Source organism: Miscanthus floridulus, chromosome 12, assembly GCF_019320115.1.
Source record: "Miscanthus floridulus cultivar M001 chromosome 12, ASM1932011v1, whole genome shotgun sequence".
NCBI lineage: Eukaryota > Viridiplantae > Streptophyta > Magnoliopsida > Poales > Poaceae > Miscanthus > Miscanthus floridulus.
In genome coordinates, this window is record NC_089591.1 from 77716093 (window position 1) to 77729273 (window position 13181).

At 42.6% G+C, this 13181-nt stretch overlaps 1 pseudogene; it reads left to right on the plus strand.

Annotated features, from left to right (window-relative positions):
- The first annotated feature begins 1997 nt into the window (after positions 1-1997).
- On the plus strand, positions 1998-3601 carry LOC136495360 (uncharacterized; annotated as a pseudogene).
- Positions 3602-13181: the final 9580 nt, after the last annotated feature.

Consider the following 13181-nt stretch of genomic DNA (forward strand, 5'->3'; position numbering starts at 1 on the left):
GCAGATCAAAACCAGCTGATTCGGATGCATCACTAGAATCGGCTTTCTTCGGATAGCGCCGGCAAATAATGACAGAAGCCACGATCGGCGCTGGGATGAGACATGCCGGACTCTACAAAAAGGAAAAGATTAGAGTCTAAGTTATCTTAAATTAGGAATGTTTTCATTTATGCCAAAGATTGTAACAAATCGTGCTCGAGTAGGATTCATGTTTAGACTACCGGGTATAAACATCAAACCCCAGCTATTGTAAGACACACAATCAATCAAATACAAGTCAATTACTTTTTTCGGCTCCGGCCACCCCTTAGGAGTAGGAGTAGAGTAGATCTCGGCAAGTTCTTCAGCGAGTATAGCTGTATCGATCCGATCGACCTCCACTGCTTGTCTGTAAGTACCGTCATGGTTTATACCTCTGTTCGTATGGCTGCATCGATCCGGTCGACCCCCACTGCAACTCTGGTATAGGCTAGTTATCGACTCTTGCCTAGTTCAAGTATGGCCTGTGTGATTCTACCTCACACCCCACTGCTTGAACTAGATCAAGGTCAAGTTATCGGCTCTACCTTAGAATGGCAGTCTCTGGTAGATTCATTAAGTTACCGATATTGCTTATTGCTTTCATTGTTTATCTAATTACAGCAATATTACTCTGACCAATTGAGATTGATTTGGATCAGCCTTATATATTATTTAACCCATCGTTTGTTAATCTAAAACTGATCTAATCTACATCTTAAATGATGAGTTATATTTTTATCGGCTGTTTCGTGTCAATCTTAATCATGCATAGCGTGCGGTTAAGGCATGTTCGATCTTGAGTAGATCTATTAGCTAACGAAAACCATTCCATGGACCGTTATCACGGCCTATGTGATTCTACCTCTCACCCCACTGTTAGCACCATGGAGTGGGGATCGTTAGTTGGTAGATCCGTTCCTGAGAAGGCATGACCTTAACTGTATGCTATGCCTGAATCGGCTATTTTAGCCGATATCGAGCACTTTCATGAGCAATTCACATTACAAGATCGTTGAAGTAGAGATATGTTGAAAGATGTGTTAGCCCAATAATCTTATTATTGTATTACAGCCTGCATGATTCTGCCTCATGCCCCACTGATATTAGTAATGAGTTAGGGTCATCGAGTCTATTGTTGTTTCTACGGCCTGTATGATTCTGCCTCATGACCCACTAGTCATGGTGATAGATGAGATCTAAGATGTTCGTTAGATTTATCTTTATTAAACGGTTAAATGATGTTGAATTGTTTCTTTATATAAAAAGGAGTTCGGTTACTTGTAATCATTGGCTTAGCATAAACCAATCATCATTGATATCTTATTGCCATTAATTAATATTTGCTCAAATAATATTTGTCCTAAATGATAACCGATTCTTCTTACACAACCCCATGAGCTTTAACTGATTTATTCTTATGAATATGCTGGAATCGACTGTTTAGTCGATTTCATCTCATATCGGCTCTCAGAGCCACACATTGGGGACTGTCTGGCAACACTGGCATGTTCCGCCCCTAATTATTGATAAACTTTCTCTCCTTTTCAATTGCAGGGTCAAATTGACTGGCACGCCTCGGGAGGATTGCGCAGGATCGACCACCCCTGCGCTGAAGCTAGGTGGATCTGCTCCATCGAGTGGACCCTTCTAACTTGCTGCTTGTGTCCTAGACAGAGACAAAATTCTATGTCGACAACAGTACAGAGAGTATTGTCCTTAATTTTGTTCCCTATAAGTTTCAGGTATGCATGAGCAGCAAAGCTGCCAAATGTGCCATGCCAATTCCTGATGGTTCCTTCTGCTATCTCCCTCCCTCACACGGCTTCTCTCCCACCACCTGTTATTCAGGAGCATAACTATCAAGCACTGCTTCTCACTTGGCAGCGCCAGTATGAGCTCCACACACTATTTTGCGTGCAACAAAACGCTTAGCTGAATCCTGAAAGACTCCAGTCCCAGTTAACGCCATAGTTTTTTCACCCATTTGCACTTGAAAAATAAATGAGCTCCATCCTCATCTAATCTGTTACATATGCAGCAGCAAGTATCTAACTCCATGTCTCTCCTTTTCATATTGCATTTGAGAGCCAGGGAATGTATGCAAACCGCCACATGTGCACACCACTTTTTTTTTCAAAAGTCAAAGCACTTCCTGAATACATTTCTAAGTAGTAAAACATGAACCCAAATATTCAAATATAGCCACAATACTAAATTTATGGTCTTTTCTTTTATTCTTTGTCCCCTACAGCCACCTAGCTTGCACTGCTTTTCACTTGTCCATATTGAATTGGGCACATTATTTCAATGGCACAGTATTGCTAAAAGTGACAGGTAGCGTTGATGGATATGCCAAGGCCAACCGGTGATCGGGTACCTTTGGGGGACCTTACAAATACAACACATGAATGTATATAAACTTTTATAGCCTCCCTACATGTTCTATGTTTATATGTTTTCAACTCCTGACCAAACTTTATTGAAGGGAATCATCCCCAATCGGGGTTGGTGCCACTAGATGGGGATCGTAATGAGCAGAAGAGGCAGAGGGAGAGAGAACGACATGCAACAATGTCTGATGAAAAGGGGAGTGAAAGAAACAAGAAACCCCGTCAGAGGTATAAGATGAGTAACCAAGAGAATGTTGATCTTAAAAACAATATGGCTGCCCATTCAACAGGTATGGTGGTATTGCTGAGTGTCATTTTAATTGCCATACACGTTATAATTAATAACAATTACTATGTTTAAACTTGCAGATGCGAATACACATAATGAAACAGACAAAAATAGTGACCGGCTCCATAGGCAGTCAACCTATAGTAATGGCATACAATAATTATCAGGTTACTTATTCTGCTAATAAAAGTATTTATTGGTGCGGTGCCTGAAATTATCGTGTCGTCATAGTTTGCTTATCGTATGGTTCAATTTTAATTATATGGTTATATTTGTAGACGGTATGGAACCTTTCAGTTGCATTGGTGGCGCTGATGACGTGCATGACATTGATAGTGAGCAAGATATCAGCACTATTCATGAAAGGGGTACACTTTTATATCCTTTGCCTGATATTCTTGTGAATCGTGCCTGTGTTAGTTTCTTACAGGTGTGTTTAGACACCATCCAAGCATGCGTTGATTAAGATGTCATTCCATGATATATATAGGTTCTAGATATGCACCTAGTCCCATCAATCAGCTTGTCACATGTCCAAAAGAGCATAAGCGTGATCGTGATAGAGCAAGAAAAGCTACAATATCTCTTGAAGAAAGGGCGCTACTGAATAAGAGACGACATGAATTGTATGCACAAAAAAAGGCATAAAAAAGTCTGCAAAGATGCTACAAATGACTCCAAAGGAGACTTGCCAATCAACAGGTATAGCAAAACTATTGATTTCTTTACGGTAAAAAATTCCGCGGTGTCGTAGGATACTTATTATATCAATAAAATTTTAGATGGTCCTATCCCTTTAAGCATCGGAGGAATCAAGGAATCACCCCCTCTTGGTGATATTGATGACAGTTTAACTGAGATGGATATCAATACTATTCATGAAACGGGTACGCCTTTATAGAATCGTGGCTTTGTTTTTAATTACTAAATGAGTTTTAACACCATTGTACCTGACACTATTGTGTAAGGTTTATTATCACACAATTTGAATTATTGTGTGTCCTTCATCGATGAGACATTGAAACCGTACTTTTTCTTATTACATTTAGGTGTTGTAAATGCATCCAATTCCATCGACAATATTGTCACGTGTCCAAAAGAGCGTAAGCGTGAACTAGATAGAGCACGATGGGCTGCACTGTCTCCTAAACAAAAGGCGCTAATAAATAAGAGACAGCGTGACTTGTATGCAACACAAAATGCTACAAGAAAACTACAAATGACTCCACACGAGAAGAAGTTGAAACGAAAAGAGATCAACAAAAAATACAATAAGGCGGTGAGAGAACACCGAGCCAACAATCTGCATCCGGACTCAATCGCCATGGAGAGCCATCACTTTAACCCTTAGCTTATTTTCCCTTCTTCACCTCAATGGCCTGAAGCGCCTTCATACGATATGGAAATACCCGAATCGAGGGGCACGCCTGTTAACATCGCGCCGACTGTACTTCAAAATCTAGATGTTCAGACCCCTGAATTGGCTACGGCACCGACCATACATAGGCAGCGAGTGACCACTAGAGAGAGAAATGCCCTTCTATCCCATCGCAATCAGGCTTTTGAAGCAAACATTGGAACAAGGGCTAGAGGGTGTGTGGATGGAAGTGCAATGATTCAAACAACCCAACTCAACCGAGTGTGGTTTACAATGGTAATTAGCCTTGATCACTACATATTGTTGGTACTTTCACCTTTGCTCTTCTATTCCAAAAACTCATAACTTTTCTTACTACAGGTGGTGTCACCCAGGAACCTCCAATTCCACCACCTAATAATTGCACAGGTACACAGACACAATCGTCTATAGTTAACGGTACCTCTTCAATGCCTCCAAATGGTGCACAAGCTCATACGCCAGACTTTGGTCGAGGATGGTATTTTCTTCATTAAATTTATCCCTTTTTTGTTTTTTTGTATGCCATTATGTTTCTCTCATCATATATGTGGCCGTGTTGTACAGACTATGATGAGGATGTCATATTTGAGGAGGACGAGGAAGAGGATGAGGCATACTTTTTCACTAGACAAGGTACACCGCGTAATAGTCAAAACATTCTTTCATAGACTTTCTTTCAATGCGTAACACATCAACATTTTGTCAGAAGACGAAGAGGAGGGAGCCAACGTCGAGCACAATCTCGATATAGATGAGCAAGACAACAGTGAGCCTAATGCCCCGGATCCATATGGCATGGCTTACGCTAATGTCCCATTAGAGTCGCACATGCTACCATCGGTGCCAAACTGCAAGCACTACAACGCAAAGAAATTTGAGGGTGAACCGCTTGGATTTTGTTGTTGGGGTGGAAAGATTCATCTTTCAACTCATGAGACACCACCAGAGCTCATGAGGTTGTGATCAAGCTCGGACGCTGATGCTATGCACTTTTGTGCAAACATCAGATATTTCAACGACCACTCCTCTTTCATTTCTCTGTACTACCACCTTGATCTCTGTACAACATGCAAATTTGCGATGTCTACACGTTCCGTGCCCATGGCCAGATTTACCATAACATACGTTCATTTGGTAAAGAGGAGGGTGTCGAAAAAAGACACCTCGAGCTTTATTTTTACGATGACGATCCATCCCTCGAGCATCGGATGAGAAAGTGCCATGAGCAATGCGCCCAAAAAGACAAAGAAGTTATAGAGCAATTGGTTAGTATCTTTAATGGGAATCCCTACTCTCAGCAACTAAGGGGTATGGGACACTTGAAAATCTAGATGATTATCGGGTCGAGTTGAACCTTGACCAATGGCTTGACCAGAGAACATATAACGTGCCACTAACATCAGAGGTGGCCGCCGTCTGGGTTGAGGGGAGTGAGCGTCATGGCCAATTCGAGCATAGTGTTCTCCTGCAAGGGAAGGATCGGTCTATACATGGCATCCGCTCATATAATGCATGCTACGACCCACTGTCATACCTGTTGTTCTTTCCAAGGGATGAGCTCGGGTGGCACAATTGCATTCCAAAAGTGGGTGTGACTATGGCTCAAGTTGAGTGAGCTCAAGCAATCAGCAAAAGGCATGCCGAGAATGCCGTGAATGGTGACAATGATGATGGAGGTAACTTGAACTCTTTTCAATAATGCAATATAAACTCTTTTATGTTAACACATGATACTAATTCAAACAATGTCTCCCTGTAGAACCTATTTCGAATACATGTGTCTCCATGTGCGACTACTACTGCTAGAAGTTCCAGATGCGGCCAGGGATATTTAATCCAATACCCTATGGCTGGCATCTTTTCTAGCAGTTCGCCATCGACACCTACATCAAGATTGAGAGCTCGCATTTAGACTACATGAGGAACAATCAAGATACTTTGAGGGTTGACCTATACCAAGGCCTAGTGGATAGCATGCATTCGGGTGAAGGATCTACTGAGAATGTCGAAAGGCGTACTGTCCTGTCTTTGTCATTCATCAGAGGACCCTGTGATATGAGGCGCCGGTACATGGATGCAATGGCTCTGGTGCAAAAGTACGGTAAACCTGATATCTTCCTCACAATGATGTGCAACCCTAACTGGGATGAGATCAAGAATGAACTTTATCCAGGCCAGACACCATAGGACTGCCCAGATCTTGTCACACGAGTCTTTAGAGCAAAGTTAGAGGCAATGAGAAAAATGTTGATGGAGAAAAACATACTTTGGAAGGTGAAGGCCTACGTATATGTAGTGGAGTTCTAGAAGAGGGGCTTGTCACATGCACACTTCTTGCTAATAATGGAACGGAAGTACAAACTCGCATGTCCTGAGCAATATGACATGATCATCACTACAGAGCTACCAAACAAAAAAAAGTACCCTAAGCTATATAGGATGGTCATGAAGCATATGATGCATGGTCCTTGTGGGATGCCTAATCCATACTGTCTATGCACGGTGGGCCACGGGTCATGCAAAAACCGTTACTCACGCCCATTCTGTGAGGCCACATCATAGGGAAAGGATTCATACCCCATCTATCGGTGACGCAATGACGGTCGCACGCTAAAGTTTGAGGCCATTACCTAGACAATCAAGGGGTCATGCCTTACAACCCTTGCCTACTACATACCTTCAACTGCCATATAAATGTTGAGCCCTGTGGGAGCATTAAATTAGTAAAGTATCTGTTCAAGTACATATACAAGGGACATGACAGGGCGTCAGTGGCGATGAGGGAGACCGACAAACCAGACAAGAAAGGCAACGTTGATGAGATCAAGAAGTATAGAGACGCTCGGTGGGTGACACCTCCAGAAGCACTGTGGAAGATATATGGCTTTGATTTGAGCAAGAACCATCCACCAGTATAGCAGCTATAGCTTCTTCTACCTAACATGCATATGGTGGTATTTCATAAACAGGGCAAGGTCGAATAGATCGTTAATAGGCTAGGTGTAGAAGAGTCAATGCTGACAACATACTTCGAGGCAAACAGGATGCATGAGGAAGCCCACGGAATCTTGTATTGGGACTTTCTAGAGCATTTTACCTGGCAGTCTGATGGTAAATTCTGGCAGAAAAGGAAAAACTCTATTTTTTGAGTTGGAAGAGTCATCTTGGCCCATCCTGCTGAGGGAGAACACTAGTTTCTTCATGTTCTCTTAAACAATATTGCTGGTGCTACCTCATACGAACACCTTAGGATGGTTGATGGCGTGCTACTACCTTCATTCAGTGAAGCTACAGAAAGGAGGGGTCTAATCAAAGAAGACAATACACTGGATGAATGTCTAAGTGAAGCTACTTTCTTCTAGATGCCTTCCTCTCTGCGAAGGCTATTTGCAACAATATTGTTATTCTGCGAGCCGAATGATGTGATGTGGTTGTGGAAAAAATGCTACAATGCAATGTCAGAGGACTACAGCTGCAATAATCCATCCCTGGATCTGGTGCAACAGATGGTTTTGATAGACATTAGAAACATGTTGTAGTCTATGGGGAAGGACATAAGGTCATTTCCTCTTCCATATATTGATCACTCATACGACGATGCTAGCCATATTCCTCATGAGATATTTGAGGAAGCTAGCGTCGAGCAGAATCCCAAAGATGTGCTTTTGTGCGACCCACTCAACGACGAGCAAAGGTCTACCTACGATGAGATAATGGCCGCTGTCTACAGCAAACAAGGTGGGTTGTTCTTTGTCGATGGACCTGGCGACAAGGGAAAGACCTTTTTGTATAGTGCACTTCTCGCAAAACTACGTAGCCAGGACAAGCTTGCCGTGGCTACAGCTACATCTAGAGTCACAACATCCATAATGCCAGGCGAGAGGACGGCCCACTCGTATTTTAAGATACCCCTCACTGTTGAAGAGGGTGGTTGCTATAGCTTCACGAAATAGAGTGGTACTGCCAAGTTGCTGCAGCAAGCAGTTCTCATAATTTGGGACGAGCATCTATGACAAAGAGGCAAAATGTGGAAGCACTAGACAATAGCCTATGAGATATAATGGGCCGATCAGACCTACCGTTTGGTGGGAAGACTGTTGTCCTTGGTGGGGATTTCAGATAGGTCCACCCTATTGTGCGGAAAGGATCTAGGGCTCAAATAGTTGGTGCTTCTCTACGAAGGTCGTATCTTTGGGAATCCATGCGCCACCTAAAGCTCGTCAGTAACATGAGGGCTCAGAGTGACCCGTGGTCTGCAGATTATCTATTGCGCTTTGGTGGTGGAACAGAAGAGGTTAACGAAGATGGCAATGTATGTATTCTAGATGAGATCTGTGTCCCGTACTCTGGCGATGCCGAGAAAGATCTTCATAGATTGATCAGCATCATCTTTCCACATCTAAATGCAAACATGGCGGACAAAAACTATATCACCACCAGAGCAATTTTATCTACACGTAACGATTGGGTTAACATGATCAATATGAAAATGATTGATATGTTCTAGGGCGGTGAGAGGGTGTATCACAGTTTTGACTCCATGGTAGATGATCCACATAACTACTATCCATCGGAGTTCCCTAACAGTCTAACCCCCAAGCTCAAGCTCGGGTGTCCTGTCATATTGCTTAGGAATATTGACCTTGCCAATGCAGGTGTTCTGAAGAAATACAATCGATGCAGAAATCATGGTGGGGAAGCATGTAGGGAAGCGGGTATTCCTTCCTCGAATACCGCTATGCCTGTCCGATGACGATATGCCCGTCCGCATGCAGGGAATATTGACCTTTCCTGACTTCTTCGCTTCTATCTAGTTGCAATACCTTGTCTATATTGTAACTTGTCTCGTTTGTCAACAAGATGGAAAACCCCCTCACTAGCCTTTTGAATAAAGTTATGATGTGTTAGCTTGACACATTTCCTTTTTCATTACTTAGCCTTAGGTTTTAAATCTCGGGACGAGATTTCTTTAAGGGGAAAGGGTTGTAACACCTCTGGTGTTTTGACCTAGCACTAAAACTTGACATGTCATCATATGCATTGCAAAGCATTCATAAAGTAGAAAATTTTGAATGCATTCACTAAATAAGCTTTATTTCATAAGTTGTTATTTTATGTGTGATGTGATTCAAACTCTAAATAAAGATCATGACCACAAGGGTCAAATTTCATGTGATCATGTGAGGCCATGTGTCATTTGACTCAAATAACCCTAATGGGCCATGTTACTGGTCAAAAATCAAAGTTAAAGTAAAAAGGTAAACAAATCAAATTTGAATTCAAATTCAAATCATAAAAGTCCTTTTTGCCCCTTTTGTCTAATTCAAAATCCATTTGGAATTTGGGGTTGTGACAAAAAGCAAAGTTGAAGCTTAATTTATAAGGATCAACTTTGGTATTCAAAGTTTTTCAAGTTTACATATAAAATTTGGAGTAATTTTGAAATGATTCAAATGCTCAAATGCACCCCAAAATCAAATTTCAAAATGGAGTCAGAATTTGAAAATGTTCCTTGAAGCAAAGTTGTAGAGTTTGAAAAGTTGAGCAACTTTCATTTTTGGAGATTTTTAACTTCTTTAGAAAATTTGAGAGTAATTTGAAAAATGGACTCAGTGGCAGTTCTGTAAATATTTCAAAAATCAAAATCGACATCGCCTGTTTGCCACCGGCGACACGCAGCTGTTCGCCGCTGACCTTCTTCGCCGCTTTCTCGCACGGTGACACGCAGCCGGCACCGTGGCGAGCTCGTTCATGCGCTGTCGACGCCGGACGTCTCCTTCCCGTCTATAAATAGCAGCAACCGCCGCCGTCGTCCCTCGTTTTTCCCTCTTTGCTCTGCTCCGCCGCCAGTCAGCTCCGCCGCTCGCCGTAGCCACCGTCGAACCCTTCTAGTCGTGCCTAGCTACACCAGCATGATCGCCGTGACCTAGCACTCCTCGTAGACTTGCTCACGTCGTTTGGGTTGGCCGGAATTGCCCAGCACAGCGCGTCTTCCCCGTGACCGGCCGGAGCTCCACCACGACCGACCTCACCGTGGTCAGGCTGCTCCAGACCGTCTTCACCTTCACCAAGCACACCGGCGTGATCGTGGTGAGCTTCTGAGCATGATACTCGCTTCGTTTTAGTCTCTATTGTACTGTGGTCATGGTTGTGCCGTGCGCCATCGAGCCGAGCCGCCATGGCCGGCGTGGAGCTTTCTCCGGTGTGCCTGCTGCGATTCTAAGGGCTGGGATAGTTTCGCGGAGTTGTGTAGATGGTTTTGGAGCTATCCGCCTCGCCGGAGACTCGCCGTCGGCGCATTTTGGGCCGACCAGTGATGGCAGCGCCGCCGTGTCCTGTTATGTGTCACTGACGAGTGGGGTTGGGTTGTCAGTGAGAAAGAAAGAGAAGAACAGTAAGGTCTTGATATTTTCTGAATTTTGAATAGTGCTGAATCTTTGGGAATTTGTAGGAAAATAATCATAGCTCCAAAAATTCTGAAAATTTGTGTGTAGCTTCTGTACATGCTCTAGTATGGTTTAAAAATATGAAACTTGAAATTGAATAAATTTTTAATGTTCAAATATTCAGTCCTTTAATTGATAAATGCAATTTCCATGATTTTTGTAGGCCACTGTATAATTCCAAAAATTATGAAATTTGTTTTGGTACACTAATTTGTCATGAGGAAGCTTACATAAAAATTTTAGGTCATTTGGAACAAGTTCATTTTTGAGCTTATTTCCAAATTAATTCAAAAATAAATAAAAACAAACCCTAAGTGTTAGATTAGTGTTTGATCTTGTTTTGGTCATGTTTTGTGACTAGTAGGGTTTCAAGATCAGTTTGGTCAAGTCACATGTGTGGTTCTTGATGGTAGAATTGCAAGTTTGTTTTGTTGGCTTGCAACTGTACCATGAAGGAAAGTCGTATTCGAGGTGTTTTTACATTTCATGTACCATGAAAGCATCATGTTTACATTATCATCATGTTAAAGCATATGTTATCATTTCATGTAGAACCCGAGAGTGAAACGATTCTAGTTGAGCAAGTTCTGGAAGAATCCCTGGTTGTCACGGGATTTGATATTTGTGGTACTGATCCGAAACCCGAGATCGTCAACGAAGGCAAGCCCCGGTTTATGCATTAAACCCTTACCTTATTTACTTTGAAAAGTTTATCAACTATGTTACTTATTGCATTAAGTTAATTTATTCAAATGTTTCCTACTTGATGCATTGCCTACCTTGATAATTGTTTACCATCCTTGAAGATGTTTTTATTTACAAAGGCGTAGTATGCTTAGTATGCTTTATGGTAGGTTTTCAAAGTAAAAGTTTTGATACAATCAAAGATGGCATACTGGCCAAAGAAAGAAAGAAGGTAGAATGAACTAGAGACTAGTCGGGTGACTTATCTTAAATGTTGGGTAATGTTGCCGACTACGTCGCTTAAAGGCCACTAATTGTGGATCTTCTGAACGAGACACTTTGTAGTACTGGTCACATACCCCGGTAAGCCTACTTAGGCTAATCCGATACTAAGACGAATGCCCACGCACTGGGAGTGGAGAGATGGCGGGAGTAGCGTGTACCCTCGTGGCTGAATGTGGCCGGATTTGAGGTGTGCTGTGCTCTCGGGTGGCGTGGAGACGGCTTAGTATAGGAGGATCCGGTAGCGAGGTTGATATATGCAAGATTAAGTTCTACATATGTCGTGTGATAAGGAATCCCCAGCTGGGACTTGAATCAATTCGAATTGCTGGTGCTCCACGGATATGGAGACTCGATTCATTACAGAAGCAATGTAGGACTGGTGAATTACTAAAATTTGAAAAAGGAATGGAATGAGAAGGATTGGAATATGGGAAATGTACACTTAGTTTGAGATAATGAACTAAAAGGACTTAGGGGTAAAACTTGAGAATAGGATGAAGAATAGTAAGCTTTTGGCAAAGAACTTTGAATCTGGCTACATCCTTACCTTGCCCCAACCCCTGCATCTCTAAAAGTCTTACACCCCTTTACGTCGGGTTAGTCTTGTTGAGTACTTTTGTACTCAGGGTTTGTTAACCCTTGTTGCAGGTGAGTCGCATGCGCAGGCTTGTTTTGGTCCCTGCTGCATGTCTGTGTTTGAAGTCAATGACGATGAGAAATGATGAATGGCCTTTGGACAAGGCACTAGTTTGTATGATAAATAATGTTAATGTAATATTATCCTGCTACTATGGTTGTATGACACTTATGGTATTGTAAGTTTGAAAACAACTGGTTTGTAAGCTATGTTATCTTAAGACTTCCGCTATCTTTTACTCTGATGTATATATTTGAATAAACTGTTGTAATCTGCAATGTCTGTGATTGGGATCCTGTTCGAAAAAGAAACGTGGATGATTCGGGTTTCCCGAGGACACCCGATAGACCTGTTAAGTTATTGGGAACTCGTGTACGCTATCAAAGGTCTGTTGAGACAATGATAGATGCACGTGGGCTCGATTTCTGAGGAGGTTCTGCCACAGACAACGAGGCTGAGCAGTACATCAGGAAGGTGGAGGACGAGGACGTCGCCCATGGGTGCAAGCCGAAGGCTAGCAGGACCAACCGGGAGTGCACGAGGTGCCACGAGCAAGCTATCGACGTGGTTTGGGAGGTGTTATGGAGGGTGGATGGAACGATGGACCCGGTGCCAGTGCCGCCGCCGGAGGTAGGTTGCAAGGGTAGCGGTTGCGGCGTGGTAGAAGGATGGACCGGTGGTTGCGCTGTCTTTTGTAGCGATGGCTGCAGGATTAGGCACGAGTACTCTGACTTCTTGTCGCGAGTCTTATCATTCCTGAACTAAAACACGTTCGAAAGTATATGCTTTATGTTTTCGATCAGAAGGAGAAGATGCTTATCATGATTGATCCTAGACCTATTGAAGACTGGTGTAAAGACACACCAGTGCTGATGTATGCCAGGTACACTCTTGAATTTACCTTGCAGTACACGGACGCAGTGAATATACATATTCCTGGATAGAATGAGGATGTCTTCAAATGAAAATTCAGACGGGAAGGAAACATTGCAAAGGACATAGATGGGTAACTAATGCAGAGTCACTATAG